Below are 24500 nucleotides of genomic sequence, written 5' to 3' on the forward strand. Positions count from 1 at the left end.
CATGCCCACTATACGCCCTCGCTCAAAGTCCGTCAACTGCACATACGGTTCACGTCCACGCTGTCGCGGCATGCTACCAGTGTTAAAGACTGCGATGGAGCTCCGTATGCCACGGCAAACTGGCTGACACTGACGGCGGCGGTGCACAAATGCTGCGCAGCTAGCGCCATTCGACGGCCAACACCGCGGTTCCTGGTGTGTCCGCTGTGCCGTGCGTGTGATCATTGCTTGTACAGCCCTCTCGCAGTGTCCGGAGCAAGTATGGTGGGTCTGACACACCGGTGTCAATGTGTTCTTTTTTCCATTTCCAGGAGTGTAGCTATGGGTTCCCCTTTACCGCCTGTCGAAGCAGACATTTTTATGCAAGCGTTCGAAGAAGCAGCAGTTCAGTCCGCACGATTACGTCCACAATGCTGGCTGCGATACGTTGACGACACCTTTGTCATCTGGCCACACGGAGAAGAAGAGCCTCATAACTTCCACCAACATCTCAATCAGCAGCACGGCAAAATTCACTTCGCCTTGGAGATAGAAAAGAACGGTGTATTTCTTTTTCTCGACGTGGAAGTTTACCGTAAGCCTGCTGGGAAGCTTGGACATAGAGTTTATAGAAAGCCCACCAACACGGACAGATACCTGCATGAATCCTCCCACCACCATCCTAAGCAAAAGAAATCGGTCCTGCAGACATTAACTAAGAGGGCCTACAGGATAGGTGATGAACACAATCTCAAAGCTAAACTACAGACTCTCAGGTCCGTTTCTGGAGCTAATGGCTACGACATGAGGATGATACTTAAAACTATGCTGCCAAAGGAGGAGGGCAGTAGGGAAATGTAGAACGAAGCACAGAACACCGTCCTACTGCCATACATACAAATGGTCACTGAACGTCCGAGCGGAATTCTCCGCCGGGCAGGTATTAAGCCAAGCCGGCCGATGGTGGCCGAGCGGTTCTAGGCGCTTCAGACTGGAACCGTGCGACCGCTACGGTCGCAGGTTCGAATCCTGCCTCGGGCATGGATGTGTGTGATGTCCTTAGGTTAGTTAGGTTTAAGTAGTTCTAAGTTCTAGGGGACTGATGACCTGAGATGTTCAGTCCCATAGTGCTCAGAGCCATTTGAACCATTTTTATTAAGCCAATTTTTCGTAGCAACAACAAAATAAAAGACATTCTGGGCTCGACGAAAGATACAATTGACAAGTTTCATGCCGCCGGAGTTTCTGAAATCGGGTGCGAATGTGAAGTGGGGTATGTAGGCTATACTGGGGGTCCAATAAGGACAAGGTTGTTTGAGCACGAGAGATATATCCGTCTCAGACAATACAACAAATCAGAGGTGGCAGATCATCAGGAACAGAGCAGGATGAAGATTGAATTTCGGGAGGCCCCCGTACTGGCGAAAGAGCCGTTTAGCTTGAGGAGGAAGATCAGAGAGGCTATAGAAATAGCCAAGCGACCCGACAACATGAATAGAGAAGACGGGTACGGACTCCCAGCGTCTTGGTTGCCAGCAGTGACAGCTTTGCGGAAGGACGGCTCTCGCAAAGCAACAGGCGCACAGTAGGCTACAGCGGAGGATGGAACTCAGAGTTGTGACGCGCCCTAGCCCATACTAGGCAGTTAGTAAACAACGCTACGCTGCAGTCGCCGCTCAATCTCCTATTCGCCGATTTCCACCAATGGCAAGCAACAAAAGAAACTCCAATGGAAAGCGCCTATTTCCGACAATGACAACAGCAATGAACTACTGTCATGTTGAAGAAAGTCTGCCATTATCACACATGCCTTACACTGTCGGCTGGACAGCGATCAATTAATTCAGTGTAAAGAAAGTTTCTGATATAATTTTTTTCATTGTCTTGATCGCTTGTCTGTGCAAGTGGATTACCGATGACCGCCGGCCGCTGTGGCCGAGCGGTTCTATGCGCTTCAGTCAGGAACTGCGATGCTGCTACGGTCGCAGGTTCGAATTCTGCCTAGGGCATGGATGTGTGTGATGTCCTTATGTTGGTTATGGTTAAGTAGTTCTAAGTCTAGGGGATTGATGACCTCAGATGTTAAGGCCCATATCGCTTGCAGCCATTTGAATTTGATTTGACTGAAGATCTAGTAGTCTGGCCCCTTTATTTGTCCAACCAACCAACCAAGTTGCCATCTTCAGATGCACATAGTGCAGCTTATGAAATCATGCTGCACTCTGTGGATCTGAAGATGGTAGCTTAGCCCTGTCGAAACCAATCAAGTTTACTAGTATTCTCCTGAATGGACGTGCGGAAATCACTGATAAATAAAGTAGGACATCCGAACAGTGAAACACCAAAAACAAGGATGGCTGAAGGCCTGGCTTAGAAATCAGAAGCAATTAAAAATAGGAAATAAATTAAAAAAAAACATCCAATTGAAAACAATTAGCAGCTGAAGACCAACACTACACGTCTGAAGTACAACTATAACTAAATCGCAATAATAAACAATTTTTCCAACCAAGAAATTTCTTTTTAAACTTACAACAGGACGGCCAAAAGCCTAATTAAAGAAATATTAACTGTTTGCAAGGCTGAAGGCCACAAACAAATATGAAACAACGGCTGAAGGCCTGAACAACAAGTCAGACAAACAATTTAAAATAAACCCCTTCCTTCTTATTAAAATTTTTCCTTTAAAGAATACACACACCTAAAGGCCTTATTAAAAGGGGTTCACGTAAATCCTCTGTTGAAGGCGACACATAACACAACGAACAACTAACAGCTTAGGGCCTGGATTACAAACTTTTTTTTTTAGTTAGTACCAGTTTTAAGGGACAAAAAATTTCTTTTTTAAGAAAAATAAAATCAATGTTCAAAATTTTAATTTAACGTTGCTGAAGGGCTTTATGTAAAATTTAAAAAGAACAGAATTAATAATGGCCAAACACCTCGCACAATACTTCAAACTAAAATGAAAATCACAGTCTAAAACTAACATAACAAGTGGTGCTCAGGAGTGTTCCAACGGTCGGCCTGAGAAGGTAGCTCAAACGTAAGGTGAGGTGAGACAGGCAGCCAAGAGTTGAAGTTAACAAACAAACTAGGGGTGGCCCAAGGACCGACCAACAATTTAATCAATTCCCTTCCGTCCGACCAATGGCACAACGATGGAAAATACTGGCCGAGGACAAGGGTACGAACAGCGCAACGTCTTCAGAAATTGGCGTCTAAAAACAGCCAATGGAACAATGACCACTGGTGCACTTAACTGGCAAGTATCACTAAATTTAATAATTAATCACAATATGGGAAAACGGCTGCAAGATTTCGCTGAATCCAACACATCATACGTTGCTGCTAGCCCAAACTGCCCAGGGAGCAACAACCTGCAAATGAACGAAGAGATGTCACAATAGTTGTGGTTACATAACAGGTTAACTGATCACTCAACTTCAGCGTCCAGTTTCAGTGGGCGACGAACTTTGTCGCTCACGCAGCTAGCGCCTCACGATCCGACAGTGCGTGCATGCCGTCAGCAGTCCCGGCCTGTCCTCACACTGCAGAGAATTCCTCACTGCTCTGTCCCAACTGACTGACTCAGTCCAGCACGCAGACAGCATTAAAATAACTGCTCAGTCAAAACGACACAAACTACACATGGTTCCGCAAAAACACTTCCACAAACAACTCTAACAATACTAAAACCAGTCACTGTGGAACAACTAGGAGGAATCACAAGTCGACATACACAGAGAACCCGGAAGTGGTCGGCGACATAATACACGTCGTCCGATGAGACGACCGACCGAACGACCAACCAAGGTCGTTCCCAGTGCATTCAGCCGGCACGGTAGCTCTTTCGTGTTCGGCCAGAGAGCCGGTTGGCCTCTGTAATAAAAAAAACTGAGTGGAACGGCCAACCACCGAATTTGAACAGGATGTTTTGCGACGTCCGCAACGACCAAACACAACGATCAATAACGAAAAAAATGCAAAAAAAAGTGCATGAGTGCCGGCAACGGTTGGGCGAGTCATGGTTGTTCGGACATCACTGCTGCTCCGTCCCCCACTCAACTCCTGAGACATGACGACTCAGAAATAGTAGCGGTCGCTCCAGAGATAGTACGACAGTGCTCTTGTCGATAAGCGCTGCTGCTGCCACTCATGCGCAGGCAAGCCAGCAACTTAGTGACGCCCAGTAAATCGAATAAGAAACCTCAAAGGGAAGATGTGAAGCAATAAACGGCACGAACACGAGACGCGCACGGCTCACTGTGACCCACTGTTGTTCCATCAGATTTTGCTTAACTATTACCAGGCATGAAATGAAGTCGTAACCGATGTCTCCCCGTACATGACACCAGGAGTAAAACTGCTGTGTTTCTCCAAAACCTTGGAAGAATGCCGCCACATTCGCCGACAGTACTCGTCCAGGGAAGTGCAGAACCACGATTCACTGCTAAACAAAGTACACTCCTGGAAATTGAAATAAGAACTGTTCGCTTTCAGAGGTTTGACTCTGTATAAGACAACGCCATCTATCTGATGGGACTTCTGAAAAGGCCACCTGTCACCACTCAGTACACGTCCAGATTCGGTACTGGCGTGTAAATTCCAACCTTTCGTTGCCGATGAAGAACAGTCAGTATGGATGCATGAGCCAGGCACCTCCTGCAGAGGCCAATACGCAGCAGTGTCCTCTGAACAGTTGTAGCCCCTAGGTTTATCTGAGCGGTCAGTAGTTCAACAGCTGCGCGTATATTCACCAGTAGACATCTCCACAGCCATCATTCACCCCTTTCATGAATCCAGTACATCATCGCCTGCTTTGGATAGTGCCATTTTGCCATTCACGGTATACTTTAACGACAGTGGCACCAAACAGTTTACAGACTTAGCCGTTTCAGAAATGCTTCTACCCTTGGCCGGAAAGCCAATGATGGCCCCCTTTTGGACGTCGGACAAATCGCTCCGTTTCAGCATATAAGACAATGATTTGGTTGTTTTCAGCATACCCCGAAATTCCCTATACACCTACCATTGCAACTGTTGCCACCTGCCGTATGTGAGACGTTATTGCACGTTGACGCCGAACATAGGCGGTGATCAGAGAAATCTGACTGGAGAACGTTGACTGGTCACTGTCAGGGATGCAGCATACAAGTGTAAGAGATTTTTTCAGAACCTGGCGGCCACTAGTCGAATTGTTCAACATCCACATTTCCAGGGCATTCAAATTGGTCAGTGACCCTATGTCAGACTGTCTGGGATAGTGCTGTGATTCGTAAGCATAGGCTGCTGAATAGCGTTATACACTCCTGGAAATGGAAAAAAGAACACATTGACACCGGTGTGTCAGACCCACCATACTTGCTCCGGACACTGCGAGAGGGCTGTACAAGCAATGATCAAACGCACGGCACAGCGGACACACCAGGAACCGCGTGTTGGCTGTCGAATGGCGCTAGCTGCGCAGCATTTGTGCACCGCCGCCGTCAGTGTCAGCCAGTTTGCCGTGGCATACGGAGCTCCATCGCAGTCTTTAACACTGGTAGCATGCCGCGACAGCGTGGACGTTAACCGTATGTGCAGTTGACGGACTTTGAGCGAGGGCGTATAGTGGGCATGCGGGAGGCCGGGTGGACGTACCGCCGAATTGCTCAACACGTGGGGCGTGAGGTCTCCACAGTACATCGATGTTGTCGCCAGTGGTCGGCGGAAGGTGCACGTGCCCGTCGACCTGGGACCGGACCGCAGCGACGCACGGATGCACGCCAAGACCGTAGGATCCTACGCAGTGCCATAGGGGACCGCACCGCCACTTCCCAGCAAATTAGGGACACTGTTGCTCCTGGGGTATCGGCGAGGACCATTCGCAACCGTCTCCATGAAGCTGGGCTACGGTCCCGCACACCGTTAGGCCGTCTTCCGCTCACGCCCCAACATCGTGCAGCCCGCCTCCAGTGGTGTCGCGACAGGCGTGAATGGAGGGACGAATGGAGACGTGTCGCCTTCAGCGATGAGAGTCGCTTCTGCCTTGGTGCCAATGATGGTCGTATGCGTGTTTGGCGCCGTGCAGGTGAGCGCCACAATCAGGACTGCATACGACCGAGGCACACAGGGCCAACACCCGGCATCATGGTGTGGGGAGCGATCTCCTACACTGGCCGTACACCACTGGTGATCGTCGAGGGGACACTGAATAGTGCACGGTACATCCAAACCGTCATCGAACCCATCGTTCTACCATTCCTAGACCGGCAAGGTAACTTGCTGTTCCAACAGGACAATGCACGTCCGCATGTATCCCGTGCCACCCAACGTGCTCTAGAAGGTGTACGTCAACTACCCTGGCCAGCAAGATCTCCGGATCTGTCCCCCATTGAGCATGTTTGGGACTGGATGAAGCGTCGTCTCACGTGGTCTGCACGTCCAGCACGAACGCTGGTCCAACTGAGGCGCCAGGTGGAAATGGCATGGCAAACCGTTCCACAGGACTACATCCAGCATCTCTACGATCGTCTCCATGGGAGAATAGCAGCCTGCATTGCTGCGAAAGGTGGATATACACTGTACTAGTGCCGACATTGTGCATGCTCTGTTGCCCGTGTCTATGTGCCTGTTGTTCTGTCAGTGTGATCATGTGATGTATCTGACCCCAGGAATGTGTCAATAAAGTTTTCCCTTCCTGGGACAATGAATTCACGGTGTTCTTATTTCAATTTCCAGGAGTGTACATATAACAGCCATGAATTCCGCGTGGTGCCTGTTGTTTCATACGTATGCGAAAGAACATCATGAAAGCATTCATGAAAGAAGTACTTCAATCGATAGACGAAGGAAGGAAATACAAATACGTCCAGGGAATATTAAGAATACAGAAATACAAGTCACTTAAGAATGAAATAAATAGGAAGTGCAGGTAAGCTAAATCGAAGTGGCTGCATCAAAAATGTGAAGAAATCAATAGGAAATGGTTGTCGGGTAGGGGGAATAACTCAACAGACAGAAAAGTCAAAACAGCCTATTATGAAATTAGAAACAAGGTTAGTAACATTAAGAGCCAATGGGAATTCGACTATTAAATTCCAAGGAGAGACTGGATCTATGGAAAAAGTACATTGGACGCCTCTATGAGGGAGAGTATTTACACTATGTGATAAAAAGTATCCGGACACCCCCAAGACCATGCGTTTTTCAAATTAGGTGCATTCTGCTGCCGCCTACCGCCAGGTTCTCCATATCAGCGACCTTAGTAGCCATTAGACATCGTGAGAGAGCAGAATGGGGCGCTCCTCGGAACTCACGGACTTCGAATGTGGTCAGGTAATTGGGAGTCACTTGCGTCAAACGTCTGTACGCGAGATTTCCACACTCCTAAACATACCTAAATCCACTGTTTCCGAAGCGATAGTGAAGCGGAAACGTCAGGGCACACATACAGCACAAAACCATACAGGCCGACCTCGTCTGTTGACTGACAGAGACCGCTGACAGTTGAAGAAGGTCAAAATGTGTAAAAGGCAGACATCTATCAGGACCATCACACAAGAATTCCAAACTGCATCAGCATCCACTGCAAGTACTATGACAGTTAGGCGGGAGGTGAGAAAGCTTGGTTTTCATGGTGCAGCGGCTGCTCATAAGCCACACTTCACGCCGGTAAATGCCAAACGACACCTCGCTTGGTGCAAGGAGCATAAAGATTGGACTATTGAACAGTGGATAACGTTGTATGGAGTGACGAATCACGGTACATAATGTAGCGATCCGACGGCAGGGTGTGTTTATGACAAATGCCCAGTGAACGTCATCTGCCAGCGTGTGTTGTGCCAACAGTAAAATTCGGAGGCGGTGGTGTCATGCTGTGGTCGTGTTTTTCATGGAGGGTGCTTGCACTTCTTGTTGTTTTGGGCGGCACTATCACAGCACAGCTCTACATTGATGTTTGAAGCACCTTCTTGCCTCCCACTGTCGAAGAGCAGTTCGGGGATGGCGATTGCATCCTTCAAAACCATCGAGCACCTGTTCATAATGCACGGCCTGTGGCGGAGTGGTTACACGACAATAACATCCCTGTAATGGACAAGACTGCACAGAGTCTTGGCCTGAATCCTATAGAAAACCTTTAGGATGTTTTGAAAAGCCGACTTCATACCAGGCCTGACGGACCGACATCGATACCTCTCCTCAGCGCAGCACTCCGTGAAGAATGGGCTGCCATTGCCCAAGAAACCTTCCAGCACCTGATTGAACGTATGCCTGCGAGAGTGAAAGCTGTCATCAAGACTAAGAGTGGGCCAACACCATACTGAACTTCAGCATTATTGATGGATGGAACTACGAAATTGTAGGTCATTTTCAGCCAGGTGTCCGGATACCTTTGATCACATAGTGTATCTGATGGGATAGAAGAGGAAACTGGAGTTGAAAGGAAAGAAATAAGAGATCCAGTATTGCGGTGAGAAATTAAAAGAGCTCTGAATAAAATCAAACAGGGCATAAAGGCTAGATAACATTCCATCATAAATCCTAAAACATTGTGAGAAATGGCAACCAAACTTCTATTCGTGTTGATGTTTGGAATGTAGGAAACTGGCAATATACTATGAGACTTTCGGATAAGCATCTTTCTTACAGCTCCGAAGATAGCAAGAAGAGCCGAAAAGTGCGAGAATTATCGCACAATTACCTTAACAGTCCATGGATTCAATCTGTTGACAAGTATAATATACAGAAAAAGGAAAAGAATGAGGATCTGTTCGATAACTATCATTTTGGCCTTAGGGAAGGTAAAGGCACCAGAGAGGCAGTTCTGACGGTGCAACTGCTAATGGAAGAAAAACTGGAGATAAATCAATATACGTTCATAGGTTTCTCGACATGGAAAAAGGATTCGAAAGAATAAAATGGTGCAAGGTGTTCGAAATACTGAGAAAATAGGGGTAATCTGTAGGGAAAGACTGGTAATACATAATATTACAAGAAGCAAGACGGAGCAATAAGGATGGAAGACCAAGAACTAAGTGCTCTGATTAAAAAGAGTGTAAGACAGGGATTAAGTGTTTCCCCTCTACTGTTCAATCTAGGCATCGTAGAAGCGATGGCTGAAAAAATGAAATGCTCATCAGTGCGTTTAAAATTCAAGGTGGATGGATATCAGTGACATGATTCTCTGATGACATTGCTATCCACAATGAAAATGAAGAGGTATTACAGGATTTGTTGAATGGAATGAACATTCTAGTGGGTACAGATTACGGATTGAGACGAAAATAATGAGAAATAGCAGAAACGAGAACAGCAAGAAATTTAACATCAGAATTGATGATCATGAAGTAGGTGAAGTTAACGAATTTTTCTACCTAGGGAGCAAACTATCCCTTGAAGGATGGAGCCAGGAGGACGTAAAAATGAGACCAGCTCTGGAAAAAAGGTATTCCTGGCCAAGAGAAGTCTATTAATATGGAACATAAGCCTTAATATGAGGAAGATATGAGAATGTACGTTTGGCGCACAGCGTCGTATGGTAGTGAAACATGGACTGTGGGAAGAGATCAAAGATGTGAAGATATGTGATGCTACGGAAGAATGTTGAAAATTAGCTGGTCTGATAAAGTATGAAATGATGAGGGTCTCCGCAGAATCGGTGAGGAAAGGGATATATTGAAAACATTGACAAGAAGAAGGGACACGTTGGTAGGACATCTTTTAAGACATCAAGGAGTAACTTCCATGGTATCAGAGGGAGCCCTCGAGGCTAAAACTGTAGAGGAAGACGGAGACTCAAATATATTTTGCAAATAACTGAGGACCTAGGTTGCAATTACTACTCTGAGGTGAAATTGTTGGCGCAGGAGAGGTGCTTCTTGGTAGGCCACAACAAACAAGTCACAAGACTGATGACTCAAAGAAGGTACATATATTATACGTGGACAACTTGTACGTAAACTTTTATCGTACATAAATGTTTTTTTTATGCAGCCTCGTTCATGAGGCCTCAAAGGCAACCGGTTGGAGAAGTAGATGATAAATTCAGCCAAGAGTGTCATTTGAGTACCAGAGGCCTGCATCTGGCTTTTATCTTCGTTCAAATTGTTTGGTGTACATAGTTCTATGAAAATCCAGCAGATGTACAGGTAGTAGATCTGGACACAGGGAGCAACTGCACTCGACTTAACTTAAGCTCGTTCAAGCCTCCTACGCTCTTATTGCTTGGGAAAGCTCTTCCCCGATTTTCTCTCTGTAAAAACCCTTGAAGGTTTTACGCATTGAATTTTTCATCAAAAACTGTAAGTCTATTTTCTCTGTGAAAAAAGAAAGCTGCTACTTCTAGTTACAGGTTCCGTAATGTTCTAAGTCGGTTCTGGAGAAAGCACGCGGTTAAAAAATCTGACATTTTCACACTGTGAAATGACTCTACCTGTAAATGCACAATACTTCGTTTACATACCTTGTGTTGAAAAAGTGTGATAGTGTGCAGCTTACTTATCGCTACATTATGTATCATTGTGAGTTAAATATAGCTAAAAGTACAAGCAAGTTTTTAAAATGGTAGTGACATCGATATGTCTTCATTCACAAGTAAACGCAAGTTATTACATGGCATGTAAGCCGCGACTGCAAACCGATGGAGTTCGCAAGGTTTAGCGCTGTGTCAAGCGTCGCAGGAGAGAAAAACGAATTACAAGGTTTCAGTCTTGCCTAGTGTCAAGCCTCGTGTGATTTTGATCGTCCACATTCAGAAAACAAATATATACAAATTTTTCCCTCGGAGGTGAGCAGTTAAACTGAGAATCCTCTGTTAAAGTTTACAGTTGGCCTCAAATTATATAATTAAAAACAATTAATTCTTGTCCATTTCTTATGACGTTGCAATTATAGATTTACCCAACCTCTTCCGTCCTTCTCTTCCTAACGAAGGTCGCAGAAAATTCCTTGACGCTAACTGGCAAGCTATTCGACTCTTGTAACGACATAAGAAGGCATAAAATTTCTCTTCTGATTAATATTTTAGGAGCCTTCAGTGTCCATATACGAGGTTACCCAGAAAGTAATGCACCGCATGTTTTTCTTCAACAATTCTTTATTGAACATAATGGGAATGACATACACCAAAGAATGGTGTCTTATCTACACACCCTATTTTTCCACTTCATCTCCATCCCGTTGTATGGCCTTCCTCCATCATGAAACAAGGGCATGTTTGTCCTATGGGTACCGATCCTTTTCCTGGTGACGGAGCCATTGTTTCACTGTGTAAATCACCTCCTCATCGTCCTCAAAATGTCTTCCACGAATGGCTTCCTTTAATGGCCCAAACAAATGGAAGTCCGAGGGGGCTAGATCAGGGCTGCAGGATGGATGGGGTAACACTGTCCAACCATATTTTGCGATGTGTTCAGCAGTCTGACTCGTGTGGGGTGGTGCATTATTGTGTTGTAGCAAAACATCACCTGGGTTGCTGTGGCGCCGAAGTTGCTGGAAGCACGTCTTGAGTTTCGTTGATGTATTGACATATGCTTCTGAATTAATGGCACAGACTCTTGACATCACATCAACGAGCATCACACTTTCGCAGTCCCATAACACGGTGATCGTGACCTTTCCAGCGGAAGCAACTGCTGTGCATTTTTGCTTCTGTGGAGACTGGGAATGGCGCCATTCCATCGTCTGCCGTTTTGTTTTGGGCTCAAAATGGTGAACCCTGATATCATCTCCTGTCACATTCCGGGACAAGAAGGCCTCCCTCTCAACTTCAGAACATTGCAACAAATCAAGACAAATGTTTTTTCTGTGCGATTTGTGATCTACCGTTAGACATCGCGGGACCCATCTTGCACACACTTTTGAATATCCAAGAGTGTGGATGATTGCACCCACACTTCCTTTGCTGATTGGTAGCTGCAGCGCCAACTGCCGAGTCGTAACGCATGTGTTCTCGCGAATGTTAGTATCCTCTCGCTGCAACATCTATGTTTGTGACACCCGTGGATAGTCTCCCCGACCGGTGCAAATAGTGGAGCTCCGCCGAATCGCCTTCGGATGACCTCACTCTCCGTGCCCACCGACTAACTGTACTTCTGTCGACAGCAGCTGCTCCATAGACCTTGCCCAAGCGTTTGTGAATAGTCCCCATAGTTTCTTTCTCTGCAGTGAGAAATTCAAAGACGGCACGTTGCTTGTAACGTACATCACCTACAGACGCAATTTTGAAACTGTCTTGCAGCTACGCTATCTGTCGGAAGTGGCAGAAACTTGGTGATCTGACTCAGGAGACTTCAAATAATACATACGTAACGTTTCGCATTCGTAGCATAGTTTCCAGTTGAGAAAAAAAAAGAAGCGGTGCATTACTGTCTGGGCAACCCCCGCAGCTTTATTTCTGACTGCAAGAATCGCCGTGCTCATATATGTTTAGTTCCATTTCTTGCTTTTCCCCTGCGGAATATACATTTTGGCATTGTTCTTGCCCTGGAAGAATGACAAAGGCACAGGTTAGTCATATTGACAAAATGTTCCAAAACCTGGCTATAACACAAATTTAGACATTGTGTAATAGCCCGACTTTGAAGCGTTACTACTATGTAATTTTTAAGTTAGTTAGAAAACGACGAAAAATAGTAGCTACTAAAATTAAAGATATTCCAAAAGTTAATATTACCGTTAACACTCCATACTGGAGAGAAAACTATCCGTAAACATGCAAACTCTATGAAACAATAACGAATGCATACTTGAAAATATTTTAACACGTTTGAAATTGAGTTTATATTGGCTACAACCGCAGGTGGCAATGAACTAACACGGCAGTTTTACAGCGCAACTGAGGTAGTTGCGAGATGTTTAACTGTTTCCAAATTTTCTTTTTTGTGTAAAGCATTAGATACTACCGTGCAGGAATACGCGCATGAGAATCTGAACAGTGATGGAAATTTTTAACACTGAATAAACAGTGAAAGAAGCATACTGTTGGAGGCGATGTGATTCGATAGAAAATCCAGTGAATTGAATAAAGAGACCGTAAGCATCATCACATCCAAGGTAAAGTACAGAAAATACTTTCAGAATCCTTCAGGATGCAAACCGGAGAGAGGAAGGGAGACAGACTCTCAACTTTTCCTTTTAAGTTTCTCGTTGATAAGATGATCAGAGAATGGCTACGAGAAATGAAAGGAGCAGGTGGACTTCGACTGGGGTGCAAGAATAACCGAAAACAGGTAAACTGTGTGATATTCGCAGGCGATATTGTCGGAATCATTAGAACTGGCGTATAATCACACGACGCAGGCATCTAAAGCAGATCCGCAGAAATCTAATGAGGAGACAGCTCCTAGGTGGGTAACAATAGAAGAAGGGAAAATTCAAATACCTAGAAGAATGAACAGAAACTGGTCTGGCAGTAAAAGGAGCAGTGGGATTACTAATAAACAAGACGAATTTAGCATACAAAGTAAAAAATGAACATATACAATAATAAGAACATTTCGGTAAATGAAAAATTGAGACATTACGAAAGAGTGATACAACCTGCAGCTGTACACGCAGCATAACGTCTCCGACTCATAACAACAGGATTAATTGACAGGGTAGAATTTATGGAATGAATGTTTCTCAGAAGGTTACTAGGATCTCTAACAGGATTAAGTCAGTATCTGATCAAACATATCCAGCCACCTATCGGTCGACTTTGATATGGGGTGCGTGCAACCTACGCCCTGAGGACTTAAATTGTGCTAAAAAAATTTTTAAATAGGTCCCTGAACGTCTGGCAGCCCTTTCTTCCTCACGAGGCGACGCCAGAGAAGGTAGAGATGTTAGACGCTGCGGTCTGGAGAGAATACGACGTTCTGAGTCATCCCAAAGGTGTTTAATTGGGTTCAGATCGGGATTCAAGACAAGCCAATCCATTTTAGAAATGTCATTGTCCACACAGCACATATTCACAGAGACTCCTTTATGACATGGTACATTGTCATGCTGATACATAGTTTCCTCTACTCTGGGCAGTACACAATGCTGTAAAACATGTTCACATCCCTCCTTTCCTTAAGTTCAATAAGAGGACCACACCATAATCACCAGAATACCCCATCCCTAACACATTGTCCTTCATACTTTACTATTGGTAGTACCATCGGATTGCCACAGGGTACAGAGTGATCTCCAAATCACTCACATCCAGTCGTCCAGAAGCAAGGTGTCCAGTGGCCTCCCCCTTTACACCACCTCACGCGTCGCTTAGCTTTGACAACAGAAATGTGTGGCTTTTGAAGAGCTGCTCGACCACTGTACCCCACTGATTTTAACTCCCTACGCACAGTCACTGTGCTGGCGGACTGCTGATAGCACTCTGGAACACACGAGTGGTTCCTTGCACTGATTTCGTGCGATTTTTACAAACATCCATCACGATGATCGAAGGTTGCTGTCTGTCAGTAATTGAGATCTGTCTGGTCTTGGGTTAACTGCGGTTGATCCTTCACGTTTCGACTTCAAAATAACATCATCACTTGAGGTTGAAATGTCTCTGATAGATTTGTTACTCACGTGACATCCAGTGAGTATTCCACCTCCGAAGTCACAGCGCTCTTATGACCCACTCAGGCTGCTTTGACTGCTTCTCTAGTTTCAACATAATACCTGACTTCTTCTTTACACTGGCGGGTTCAGCTCTCGTGACATTAGTGGTCGACTCCGCGTTTCAAGGAGTGGCCGGCCGCTGTGGCCGAGCGATTCTAGGAACTTCAGTCCCGAGACGTGCTGCTGCTACGGTCACAGGTTCGAATTCTGCCTCGGTCATGGATGTGTGTGATGTCCTTAGGTTAGTTAGGTTTAAGTAGTTCTAAGTCTAGGGAACTGATGACCACAGATGTTAACTCGCATAGTGCTTGGAGCCATTTGAATTTTTTTTCAAGGAGAGTCCGAATACTTTTGATCAGATGATGTATATCCAGATAAAGAGAATCTCGATCACCATTAGAAAAAGAAGGAGCATATTGTAAAACATAATCTTCTTATTAGAGAAGTTTTATTTGCTCAGATCTCAGTAATTAGGTCAAATAGGTGTATAAACGACTAGTTTCTGCAAATTTTAATTGTCGTCTTCAGATCATCTACGTACATTAGACATTGTGCCACTCTGTGTAGTGCAACGTCATCTAGACATGAACAATGCACTAGGTACAGTGGCACAACCCTTGATGTGTGGAGATGATCTGACGATGGCAATTAAAATTTGCCGAAACTAGTCGATTATAGACAAAGATCTTGTCTAACAAGAAGATTATATTTTTCATAATACGAGATCGTTCTCCTCCTGACAATTTCAGGTAACCATAAGGAGCTTGTTTCTCTGACACATCTTTAGAATAGATAAGGTAACATTGACACCCGAGGCAATAGATTGTTCAGATAACAGATTCTTCTGAACAAGGGAACTAAACGGTACAAAAGGTATCTGGAAGAAATGGGAAACTGGGAAGAGAGATTCACAACAGAGTGCCTTTCATGAAAAGAAGAAGAGAGAGAGAGAAAAAAAAAAAAAAACAGGCTGTCCTAGATTTTCACCACGCGAGGTGGCGCAGTGGTTAGACACTGGACTCGCATTCGGGAGGACGACGGTTCAATCCCGCGTCCGGCCATCCTGATTTAGATTTTCCGTGATTTTCCTAAATCGCTCCAGGCAAATGCTGGAATTGTTCCTTTCAAAGGGCACGGCCGACTTCCTTCCCGGTCCTTCCCTCGTCCGATGAGACCGATGACCTCGCTGTCTGGTCTCCTTCCCCAAACAACCCAACCCCTAGATTTTCAGCATAGACGTAGATCCAGGTTTAAATCCTCATGGACTGATGAAGGAAGAAAGTTGCAGAACATGAGAACGAAAAAAATATAGGATAAAAACCAGAAGAAGTATAACTGACCCGAATTGTGCTCCTCAGATGGCAAAAAGGAATAGAGGTAGAACAATCTAGATGGAAAGCAAGTGACGGAAAAGTGGCGTCCTGCTTTTAATTTTTCTTTCCTTGACATTCTTAACTTGCCTATATCTGAACATGGCTCCAGAGACGGCTGAATTTTGAGCTGGGCTCTCAGGCCGGGGTGGGCTTTGTCCAGGGCACGTGTGCGACCTGCCCTCCAGCGGCGCTCCAGGAAGGCCTCTGAAAGCCCGGGCGAGGCGCGAGCCAACCCGTCACGCGGCGCCACACTTTACTACCGCGCAGTATCCGCGCCGGCAGGCCGGCCTCCGCCTCTGCTGCCGAACGAATTGTTCCGGAGCGCCGGCGGCGACGGCCGGACGTGTAACGGCGGCAATCTGCGGCGGGGGCGCCGTCAGCATCGGCGGTGGCGGCGGGGGCGGCAGAGGGGCGGCGCGAGTCGTGGCGCGCAAGGCGTAGCCAGCTCTGCACACGAATGTCCGCATTATGCAGACGAGCGGCGAGCTGCGGTGAGAAAGGGTAGAGGGGAAGCTGCGGCGTTCTAAGGGTGACCGCTGCGAGCTCGTCCCGACTTATTCGATGGTTCTCTTCCTTATGCGGGTGTCCGCTCTCGCCACTGATGCTGGGCCGTCTTACTGCGGAGAGGCGACGGGTAGAATTCTGCCAACGCTGCAGAGTCCAATTGGGACAAGCCCTTTAATCCCCTCTGTTCGGCTCAATCGTAGTCCGAATTGACTTTACGGAGTGACAGAGAGATGGCAGATCGTGGACTCAAGTTAACTGGTTAAGAAGTGATAATGGCATCAGAGAGTCGAACTATATTTTATCTAGGTAACTCGCTCGCCAATGAAGGCCGTGCTGGCATACTGACGTTACCGAGCTGCCTGGAGACTCTTACAAAACTGATATTTCAGTGTCTGTGTTGTAAAGAAGAACTGTGAAACGTTCCTTCGGACACGCATGCATCGTTCTCTTGACACCGTAGGTATCTTGCCAGCATCACCTTAACTGCGAGTTACTAACCACCTTCCACACGGAGCACGTCCGTATCTCACCACTGACTTCTAGTATCAGCCGCACGCAGTTGACGTCAACAAGTGTACGGGCCTGAAGATGACGTTGAAACTAGTTGCCAAAATAAAATCGACACCTTAAATACAGCTGGAGGAACTTCTTCATTTTTAATATAAATTTATACTAGCTGACGTCCCACTGTCCTCCATTTCAACTACGGATGTACGAAGATTAACTGCAAGTGGCAGAGTAGAATCAAGCACACGGCCGACGGCTATGCGAAGTTGCCGCGCCACAGTTTGGTGCCGTTTCCTGATCATTACCACTGTAGTTCTCCCCTTGTCTGTAAGGCGACCTGTTCCACCTACAATACGAGGGGTGGTTGAAAAGACCGTGCAAAAATAAAAACTACTTACGTGTTTGGGGTAAACCTTATTTATTTTTCGCCTTAGTCTCCTTTTAGACTTATACACTTCGTCCAACGCTGTTCTAATTTGTTGATCCATTCCGAATAATAGCAATTGTTCAAGTCTGCAAAATAGTTATTAGTTGCTGCAATCACCTCCTCGTTTGAATAAAAACTTTGCCCCGCCAGCCATTTCTTCGAATTGAGGAACAAACAGTAGTCCGAGCGAGCCAAGTCTGGAAAATACGGGGGATGTGAAACGAGTTGGAATCCTATTCCCAATAATTTTGCGACCATAGCTGCTGAGGTCATGATGGAAAAGGACTTTTTTGCAGTCCAATCACCGGCGATTTTCTTGCAACTCGGTTTCCAAACGGTCCAATAACGATGAATGATATGCACCTGTAATAGTTTTACCCTTTTCCAGATAGTCGATGAGGATTATCCCTTGCGAGTTCCAAAAGACAGTCGTCATAACCTTTCGGACCAAAGGAATGGTTTTCGCCTTTTTGGTGCAGATCTTCCTTGGTAACCCATTGTTTAGGTTGTTTTTTGGTCTCAGGAGTACAGCAATGTATCCATGTTTCTTCCACAGTGGCGAAACGACGCTTAAAGTCCTGCAGATTCTTCCTGAACAGCTGCAAACCATCCTTGCAGCAATTCACATGATTCCATTTTTGGTCAAGCGTGAGCAATTGCGGAACCCATCTTGCGGATAGCTTTCTCATGTCCAAATGTTTATGCAAAATATAATGTACCCGTTCATTCGAGATGCCCACAGCATTAGCAATCTCACGCACCTTAACTCTTCTGTCATCCATCACCATATCATGTGTTTCATCAATGATTTCTGGAGGGCGTCCAGAAGGTTGAGTGTCACTTATGCCCATATGGCCACTCCGAAAATTTTGAAACTACTTATAAACTGTTCTAATGGAAGGTGCAGAGTAACGGTAATGTTTATCAAGCTTCTCCTGAGGTGTTTTGCTTTTCATGTTCAAATGTGTGTGTAATCGTATGGGACTTAACTGCTAAGGTCATCAGTCCCCGTAAGCTTACACATTACTTAACCTAAATTATCCTAAGGACAAACACACACACCCATGCTCGAGGGAGGACTCGAACCTCCACCGGGACCAGCCGCACAGTCCATGACTGCAGCGCCTTAGACCGCTCGGCTAATCCGGCGCGACCTCGCTTTTCATAAGGGAACGTTTAATCACCACACGAAATTCTTTTTCGTCCATTTTTTGACAATCACTCGACTTCCTTGATTCACACGAATGCCAAACACAAAGAAACAGACCAATATGGCTGAAACGTGGTGTGCGTTCTTTCCAAAGATGCTACTAACTAAACATGACCTCGATGGTGTCATCTCTCGGACCCTGCACGGCCTTTTCAAACGCCCGTCGTACGTTCCGAGGAGTAAGACGAAGTAAGAAGCGTCACGGATAACGGGTTCCCACAGTGGAGGAAAACTACTATGCCTGTTTGTTCAAGGAAGCCATGTAGACTGACAAGCGCGGCAATAGTTTCAACAAGAAATTGGAAAGTCTCAAGATAATTGGAGCCTAGATTCCCCTACTGTAGTAAGTGAAGCTGCAGATAACAAGGGGAAAACCATAAGGGTGTTGTCCAGGGAAATGCCTTCAGACGATGGCGCTGTGTTTGCTTTGTGGTATCGATGACATGAATTTCTTCACCTTCAGCCATGTTCTTCATTATTTTATTCGTTTTTATGAAGAACTAATTTTTATTTTAGGAATTTCCTATTTACTAATAGCTTTGGAGTTTTCGTTGATGGGAACTTTTTAAATTGCTCTATGCATGGCGTTCCGTAACTATTCGTCCAGATTAATACAGGAGCTACAGAACATCAAAACAAATGTGCTTCGATACGGACATATGTTCTCTGAAGTCAGTTTGAAATGTTAGGAAACATTTTGTTAATGGTGCTGACGTTTAATGTTGTAACGGCATCGCTGACTGGAAATGTGCACTGATATTGAAAACTGCCCTATCAACGGATAGTTGTCTATATTGGTTCGATGGACCTCTGAACGTCAGTCAAAGGATGTACTTCCAGCACGGTGGGGTGGCAGTCCACTTCAGCATTGCTGTGAAGAATCAACAGGAATCGATAAACAGGGCGAGTTGGCCCTATGGCCTGGCCACCCAGGTTACCTGACATCACGTATCTCAATTTATTATGAAGCAGATGCAGGGAGAAACGATTCTGAGAACACAAGAACACCACATCGCTAGAATTGTCGTCGCTGCTTCTACCATTGCGGACATGCCAGGGATCTTCGAACGGATACGACAGTCAATGTTCCGACGATCTACTGCTCTCATACTGACCAATGGTCACGCATTCCAGCAGTTCCTGTAAGTGCCACCGCAGTAATTATCTTGCTAAACTACATTTTGTGTAAATCTGCCATAGCATCAGAATGTGCCGTCAGGGACCATATGTACCGTAACCAAATATACTTGTTATCGTGTTCTCTACCTTCTGCATTAATTGGAACGAAGAGTTTCGGAAAACTTTTAGTGGTCATACCTTTGATTATGGATTGAATAAATTTCATTTACATACCTTTTGTTGTACAGAATGTTTCCGGAAGAACTTTGATTTTCGGGCATATGACAGGAACGACCATTCGAAGCAAATAAGTCAAGTAAACAAGGCACTACATTGCATACGTAAGACCTAAGGGCGCTTCGCCACCTTCGATACTCTGAAAAAAATCCCTTCTACTAAAACACTCAGTATTACAGATTTTTAGAGGTGGTAGTATGAACCAAAACAAGAGAAAGATTTTCAGTCAGCATGGGCTCTAAAGTGCGTACCTTAAAGTATCTGAGCGCTTATTCATCTTCGCCATTCCGTAACGCATGTGTCCTACTGAAGAAATGGTCGTAGCAGTGAAGGTATACATTCTAGAGCCATTTTTACTGAATTTTTTTTCTTGTTTTCGTACATACTACAGTCTGCCAAAATACGGAAAGCAAAGAGCGTTCAGTAGAAGAGATTTTTTCCGTAGCATCGTAGACGAAATGCTCTCAACTCTTAAAATCTGCATCTTAGTGCCCAAATAAACTGGACTATTTTGCTTCGAATTGTCGTTCCTGTCATATCCCTGAATAATGACCATTCCTCCCCGGACACCTTGTATATATCTGCTCTTTAGTTATTTATTACTGGAAACATTTTATGTCTTCTGAAAAGAGTATAAATCGTTTTATTGTTATTGTTTTTTTATTTATTCTGTCAATAGGTTTTAGATTATTAGTCCAAATTTAATTAGAATGTTATTGAGTTGAGATGGTACGGGAATGGCTACTTACAAGTCAGTTAAAAAATTTATAGTCTTGTAGTGCGTATATGTTAACTTCCTTATCCAATCGGATTGTTTTAATTGCTATTGCTTGAACGTTAAATTTTGGAGGTTAAAATGATCAAACGTTGAATGACGCTGTTCGAATTCTTGCCGGCCGTTGTGACCGAGCGGTTCTAGGCGCTTCAGTCTGGAACCGCGCAACCTGTACGGTTGCAGGTCCGAATCCTGCCTCGGGCATGGATGTGCGTGATGTTCTTTGGTTAGTTATGTTTAAGTAGTTCTAAGTTCTAGGGGATTTATGACCTCAGATGTTAAGTCCCATAGTGCTCAGAGCCATTTGAACCATTTGATTTGTTCGAATCGTTGCTGTTAAGTCTTTATGAAAATTGCAGGAAATCATCTAGTGTAAACTTTCTTGTGAAATTTCTATTTTTTCCCAACACTATTTCCTTAGACGCTCACTGCAAACGAACTATTTAGCCAGTTCCTGAGCTTGTGAAAGTTACCCACTACATCTGCATCTGTCACTGTTTCTTCGCGTATTATTTGCTGCTGGTTTTCTTCCAAGATATGTTTCTGTACACAGTTTTCGACTGCTAGCAAAATAATTTGTCTTTAGAACAAGGTCTGGCATGTTCAGTAAGGACTCCTTTTGAGTTCCAGTTTAGTGAGCCAGTCAGATCCCGGCCGGCCTCGCGGCGAACCCTGGATAGCGGGTTTGAAAAGACGCTATAGCATACGTTTTTGATACTCCGTGCATTGTGCTGCCACCTACTGTCGGGCAGACCATATCAACGACCTCAGTAGTCAATAGACATTGTGAGAGAGCAGAATGGGGCTCACCGCGGAACTCACGAACTTCGAACGTGGTCAGGTCATTGGGTGTCACTTGAGTCAAACGCCTGTACGCGAGATTTTCACACTCCTGAACATCCGTAGGTCAACTGTATCCGACGTAATAGTGAAGTGGAAACGTGAAGGGACACGTGCAGCAGAAAAGTGCATAGGCCGACCTCATCTGTTGACTGACAGAGGCCGCTGACAGCTGAAAATGTGTAATAGATAGGCATCTGTGCAGACCATCACAAGGGAATTCCAAACTGCATCAGGATACACTGCAAGTACTATTACAGTTAGGCGGGAGGTGAGTGGCTACTCATAAGCCACCCATCACACCGGTGTAATGAGCTTAAACATTGTACGATTGAACAGTGGAAAGACGTTGCTCGGAGGGACGAATCACGATACACAATGTGGCGATCCGGTGGCAGGATGTGGGTATGGCGAATGCCCGGTGAACATCATCTGCCAGCGTGTATAGTGCCAACAGTAAAATTCAGAGGCGGTGATGTTACGGTGTGGTCGTGTTTCTCATGGAGGGGACTTGTTTTGCGTGAAACTATCACAGCACAGGCCTATACTAATGTTTTAAGCACCTTCTTGCTTCCCACCATTGAAGAGCAATTCGGGGATGGCGACTGCATCTTTCAACACAATCGAGCACTTGTTCATAATACACGGCCTGTGGCGGAGTGGTTACACGACAGTAATATCCCTTTAATGGAATGGCCTGCGCGGAGTCCTGACTGGAATCCTATAGATCACCACTGGGATGCTTTGGAACGCCGACTTCGTGCCAGGCCTCACCGACCGACATCGATACCTCTCCTCAGTGCAGCACTCCGTGAAGAATGGGTTGCCATTCCCCAATAAACCTTACAGCACCTGTTTGAACCTATGCCTACGAAAGTGGTAGCTGCCATCAAGACTAACGGTGGGCCAAGAACATTTCGCATTCCAGCATTACCGATGGAGAGCGCCACGAACTTGTAAGTCATTTCCAGCCAGGTGTCCGGATACTTTTGATCACATAGTATATGTTCCATCTATGCAACTAACTGAAAGCAGTTTGTTTATTGCCATACGAGTTTTGCTTCTTTTATTTGTGACTCATCTTCAGTAACCTATAATACATGTTTCGTTTTATACCCATAATAAACATATTATGTTGTATATATAATATGTTACTCTTACATTTTTTCTTGTTTTTGTCTTGTTTTTTAGATTAGAATGATCTTTCGTAGCACAAATTTCGTGATGCGAAATTATCGTTCGGGGTTACGATCTTCAGCGCTGTTACCTCATATGTGTTGTTCTAGAGATGTGTTCATCAGTTTCCATGCTCCAATTGGCGGTGTTACGGCCACATCTGATTCAACACATCTCATACATCACTTGCACTTTACATTTTGTGCTCATCATGTGTGTGTTTTGTGTTTTCGGTGTGTAGTGTGGCCAACTATCGCCGTATCTTTATCATTCGTCTTTGGTTTGTGTTGTGTGTGTGGATTGGTAATTTCACTTCTTTTGTATATACTTATGTTTCGGATTTTTGTTTCTTATTGTTTCGGTTGCTATCATGATCAGAGATTTGATTCTTCAATTTCTCCAGGCGTATTTTATGACGAAACAAAAATAACTACAGTACATCAGCGCACCTGATGATGGAAACGTGGTCGATTGCCGAAATATTGTGTCCTATGCACACTCATACCAGGCTGTTCACCCGAGATTTATTTCGTCATGATCAGAGATTTATTGTTAACATTGATTTGATTATTGGATACCTTCTTTTTCACTGGAGTGGCTCTTTGTGCATGTAAGTTTTCTTCCAATTTCAGGAGCTTTTTTGTTGTAATTATTCACTGTAATAACTGCCATGTCACCTTCCATGCTGGATAGTTTGTGTCCATGTTGTATCAGATGTTTGGCAAAGGTAGAATGGCTATTTTCATTTTTCCGATTCCTTATATATTCTTTATACCTAATTTTTCAAATTCTTATCTGTCATCCCCAGATACGCTGATTTAAATTCTCGATACTCTAACTGGTAGATCCATGTTCCTTGGTATTTATATGGTTTGTCTGTTTCATGAAAATGTGACTGGAATGTGTTTCTTGTTCTGTGAGAAATGTTTAATCCCTGTTTCTTTAATATATTTGCTACCTCATGTGTTTGTATGTTAAAGTGTTCCATTCTTTTCTGTCACTCATGTCATGATTGTTACTGTTTTGTGTTTCCGTGTGTGCTGTAGCGTCTGTGGGGTTCTTTGGTGTTTTTGTTTTCTGATTGTTTGATTCTTCTTTAATTGGGTTTTTATTGTTTCGTTGAGTTTTTGTAATGTATGACTGTCATAACCATTGTTTGTGGCTGTGAGTTGCATTTCTTGTAATTATTTTCATAGTTTTTGTTGTTGAATGGAATGTTATTTAATCTGTCTAACATGTGTCGTAGGGCCGCTAATTTTTGATTTTGTGCGTGGTTGGATGAATCAGGTGTAATTGTGTCTGTGGCTGTTGGCTCTGTAAAGCCGACAAATGTATGTTTGCTGTTGTCCCTCTAAGTTGAAATACGCAAGAAATGTTCATGATATGGGGGATCTCCCAACCCAAGTTCCAAGAACCTCTTATTCCGTTGAGGCCTGTTATTAATTTCATGAAGGTGCGATCATACCATATGGCAAAATAGTAGTGCAACATTATGAGAAGAAGAACAGGAGAACAGTGGAAAACAGGAATAACTAATAGCTCAAATTAAGACTTACACATCCCACAAACAGCATCAACCATCTATTTTGGCACAAAGAACATGTACACCTCAGTACCCACTGCAGGCACAATAAAAGTAATTGAAATGAAATGTCGTGTGGCTAGGGCCTCCCGTTGGGTAGACCGTTCGCCTGGTGCAGGTCTTTTGAGTTGACGCCACTTCGGCGACCTGCGCGTCGATGGGGAGGAAATGATGATGAGTAGGACAACACA

At 44.7% G+C, this 24500-nt stretch overlaps 1 pseudogene; it reads left to right on the forward strand.

Annotated features, from left to right (window-relative positions):
- The window catches only part of LOC124788657, a 58082-nt pseudogene that overhangs the window by 17936 nt on the left and 15646 nt on the right, over positions 1-24500 (forward strand).

The sequence above is a fragment of the Schistocerca piceifrons genome, chromosome 3, assembly GCF_021461385.2.
Source record: "Schistocerca piceifrons isolate TAMUIC-IGC-003096 chromosome 3, iqSchPice1.1, whole genome shotgun sequence".
NCBI classification, from domain to species: Eukaryota; Metazoa; Arthropoda; class Insecta; order Orthoptera; family Acrididae; genus Schistocerca; species Schistocerca piceifrons.